We start from the raw sequence: 4343 nt of genomic DNA, 5'->3' as shown, positions 1-4343 counted from the left end.
CCTGAGTGGCTTGGTGGTTAAGCATCTGTCTGCCTTCGACTCAGGGCCTGATCCTGGAGTCCTGGGATCAAGTCCCACGTCGGGCTCCCCACAGGGAACCTGCTTCTCCCTCTGCCTGTGTCCCTGCCTCACTCTGTGTGTCTCTCATGAATAAATGAATAAAATCTTTAAAAACTATATTTCATTTTTAAGTAATCTCTACACCCAACTCCCAACCCCTAGATCAAGAGTCTCATGCATGCTCCACTGAGTCGGCCAGATGCCCCAAAATCTTCCTTTATAATTAGAAAACAATTTTTAAAAACCATTATTTGTTTTACATTTGGGCCTTCATCCTATTATCGTTACTGTGTCTGAGTGGTCGGTGAGCAGTTTACATCAGAATCCCGATGCAGGCAGCTGCACCCTCAGGAATCAGAATCTGCATTAACCTAACTCAGGTGAGTCTTCTCCGAACACCCATTGAAGTTCCCAGAGCCTCAGATTTAGCAACAAGGAAAGAAAGGAAAAACCTGCATTTGATAAGAAAGAACAATGGGTCTTAAGAAAGCTACTCACACTCATGACCAGGAGATGGCGCAGGTCTTCCATCTACCTGATTCATGTGCCTGCAGAAGAAAATCTTGTTCAGAAGAAATGTTTTGCTCTTATTACATAAATCCAGAGGAGCTTCCCCGCCCCGAAATTGTGATGAGAAACAGGAAACCAGAATCTTTAATAACAGGTAGGATTAAATATCCTGTCTCCATAGAAACCATTCTTCTCCAGAGAAAGATTAGTAGATTAGGATATATCCTCCAGGCTAGAATAGTTACTACATCCCAAAGGAGAGCTGTAACCAATCCCTCGGGTTTTTTGGCTGCAGATTCAAGGCTAGCTGTTAGAAGAGGGTGGTCTCTGTGAAATTTAGGAAGAAGTGCAGTGAAAAGGAAAGGGAGAGGGTCTCTATTCCCAGGGCAGGTATTCTAATACTTGAAGTCCTAACATCAGTGGGAGCAGGAGCCAGAGCCCCCCAAGCTTGGCACCTCCACTGAGGAAGAGGTAAGCAATTATGGGAGTGCAGCAAGATGTGCAAAAAGCTCACCCTTCAAGACACAGTCCCCTTGACAGCTTCTGACAATCCTTCCCCAGTCCTCCCCTGCAAGTTTGGCTGACAGCCTTCTCTACTATTCATAGAACCCACTGCTTAGGGATCCCTGGGTGGCACAGCGGTTTGGCGCCTGCCTTTGGCCCAGGGCGCGATCCTGGAGACCCGGGATCGAATCCCACATCAGGCTCCCGGTGCATGGAGCCTGCTTCTCCCTCTGCCTATGTCTCTGCCTCTCTCTCTCTCTGACTATCATAAATAAATAAAAATTAAAAAAAAAAAAAGAACCCACTGCTTAGCTTTATCTTTTCAATTAACACGCTATGTTAATCTGTTTGTGAGATCTGTCTTTCCCAGGAGATGCTAGGTCATGAGCTATTAGCAGTAAGATATCAGCTACTACTTTCCGACACATCAGCAAGACATGGGGGAGAGGAGCAGGGATATCATTTACAATAGCAATGAAAATAATTATTACCCAGAAATAATGTGAACTCCCCCCCCCCAAAAAAGAGTAACACCTTTTCAAAGGGAAAGAAAAACCTGCCAAGCATTGAAATAAATGATAAAATTAATAACAAACATTTGAGGCTTACCAGGCCTGTTCTAGGCACAGTTCTAAAAACTTTTGCATGTTTTGCTGCATTCAAGCCACAATCTATGAGGTAGGTACTATAATGTTTTTAATTTTACAGGAAACAGAGCTGGAAAGCTTGAGTTATGTATATATTTCTTCCCCAGTTATTTTTTGACTCAAATCTTACCAAAATCCCCAAAGAGGGAAAGGTCACTGGTGTAAGAGGTTAGTATTTTATGTAAGTACATGTATGCATAGAAAAATCTGAAAGAATGTGCATCAACTTGTTGGAGGTATCTTTGCTTCTCTATACTTTCTTGTATTTTATTTTTTAAGTAGGCTCTATGCCCAAGATGGGGCTCAAACTCATGACCCTGAGATCAAGAGTTGCATGCTCTGTGGACTGAGCCAGCCAAGGCGTCCCTGTACTTTCCTATATTTAACAAACTTTTGCAATGTGCATGTATTACTGACTTCTAAGCTCTGTGAAAGCACGTTAGTTGAATTATCTCAAATTCTCCCAACACCATGAAGTAGGTACTATGTTGCCTACTTTTAAAAAATTTTTAGGGGATCCCTGGTTGGCGCAGCGGTTTGGCGCCTGCCTTTGGCCCAGGGCGCGATCCTGGAGACCCGGGATCGAATCCCACGTCGGGCTCCCGGTGCATGGAGCCTGTTTCTCTCTCTGCCTGTGTCTCTGCCTCTCTCTCTCTGTGTGTGACTATCATAAGTAAATAAAAAAAAAAAAAATTTTTTAAAAGGCCCCACAGAGACGGTACCTAACTTACTCAAAGTCACATAGCTGGTAAAGTGGTGATCTCAACCAACAGCCTGAATCTGGAGCCAGCTTTATGGGTGGACATCGGTGCATTCCAAGTAAACTGTAGCTGTGCAAAGTGATGAGTGCCTGAATAAGGGAAGACAAATAGGTTGATTGACCTAGAACGGAGGGCAGAATTTGGGTGAGGAAGGGCATTCCGAACAGAATAAGTGGAAGGGCAGTGTCTCAGCTGGAACTCCAGGTTGGCTTTCTTCAGTATTCTTTTTTTTTTTTTTTTAAGATTTTATTTATTTGACAGAGAGAGCACGCATGCACACACGTACACATGTGCACACACAGACAGGGAGAGCGATAGAGGGAGCAGCAGTCTCCCCACAGAGCAGAGAGCCTGATGCAGGGCTTGATCCAAGGATCCTGGTCTCACGACCTGAGCCAAAGGCAGATGTTCGACCAACTGGGCCACCCAGGCGCCCCTTCTTCAGCATTCCTTTCAGGCTTAAGGTTGCCCTGGCCTGTGAGAGGGGTGTCAATTTGGTAATCCAACTGGAACCAGGCAAAATCTTCTATCCTGACTGGGCCAGTCAAGTCTGAAGAGCTGGGCAGACTCAAAGATGCACTGGTCATCACTGTGATCCCGCTTGCTCAGCCTGTTTGCCCAAACCTCCTGGGTAGTCTGTCTTAAAGCTACTCGGGCACCACAAAGTGTAGGTCAGGGGCCAAGGCCTTTTCCCTCACCTTCCTGCACTGTCAGGTGGGCGCATGGGCAGAGGACTTGGCCCTGAGACTGTCCAAAGCCACAGGGAGAGTGGTGGAACATTCATGTCGCCACGCCAGAAAAAGTGATTTGTACATGTCCTGAGGTTTTCTTACCCTCCCAGCTGGGCTTCATACTAATCTGGTGTGGGCTTTTATTTCTGAATCTTAACTAAACTTCTTAGCCTTAATCTATTGGCCTCAAAAACTCTGGGCAGTTGCATTACCTGTCTACCTCTTTATAACCATAGCAATTGGATGTGTCCAAGTACCTCTCCACTCAACTCCATTCATACAATTATAAAAGAAATACCAGGAAAAAAAAAAGAAAGAAATACCAGGAAAAAGCAATACAGCATTAGAAAATATTCCAACCAGTGGAGTGCACCAAATGTTCTTTCTTACAGCCAAGGAAGTTAACAACAGAAATGGAATGTTGGGGCACCTGGGTGGCTCAGTCAGTTAAGTCAAATATCCACTCCCATGTTCAAATTTTCCTTTTTTTTCTCCTGTTTTGGGTATTCTTCTGTGTTTGAGTCAGGATCTAAACAGGCTACACACACACACACACACACACACACACACACACACTGCCTTCAGGTAATAACAATTCATCTCCTAGGGCTAAGGGCAGGCCTCCCGAAACGTGCCCCTTTGACATATTGATTATTTTGAATAAAAGTTACTTTAGAAATAGCTGGTGCAAGGATACTCAGACCCTCCTCTGTCCTCCTGAAAGTATGAAACCAGTCTCCCATGTGAAAGGTACTCTCCCTGTACTAAGAAGTAAAATGACATCCTTACCACCAGAGACAGGAACTTTAAAGCTAAGAGAGCTTAGCAACAAATCTGGTTAGTTAGTTTTGTTTTACTTTTTAAAGATTTTATTTATTTATTCATGAGAGACACAGAGAGAGAGAAGGGCAGAGGGAGAAGCAGGCTCCATGCAGGGAGCCCCACGTGGGACTCGATCCCAGGTCTCCAGGATCAGGCCCTGGGCTGAACTCAGGCGCTAAAGCATTGAGCCACCCAGGGATCCCAGAACTTAAATTAAAAAAAAAAATCCTTACTCTCAAACATCCGTTTTCTCTATCCTATCAAGTCCTCACAAGTGTATTATCCCTATGTCTAAAAAGCATACAAAC

At 44.5% G+C, this 4343-nt stretch overlaps 1 pseudogene; it reads left to right on the top strand.

Annotated features, from left to right (window-relative positions):
- Window positions 1-534: 534 nt before the first annotated feature.
- LOC119871761 lies at window positions 535-3664 on the top strand (annotated as a pseudogene).
- The last annotated feature ends 679 nt before the right edge of the window (window positions 3665-4343 follow it).

Source organism: Canis lupus, chromosome 5, assembly GCF_011100685.1.
Source record: "Canis lupus familiaris isolate Mischka breed German Shepherd chromosome 5, alternate assembly UU_Cfam_GSD_1.0, whole genome shotgun sequence".
Classification (NCBI taxonomy): Eukaryota; Metazoa; Chordata; class Mammalia; order Carnivora; family Canidae; genus Canis; species Canis lupus.
Note: the sequence above shows the minus strand (reverse complement) of the source record. Positions and strands in the feature narration are given on the sequence as shown.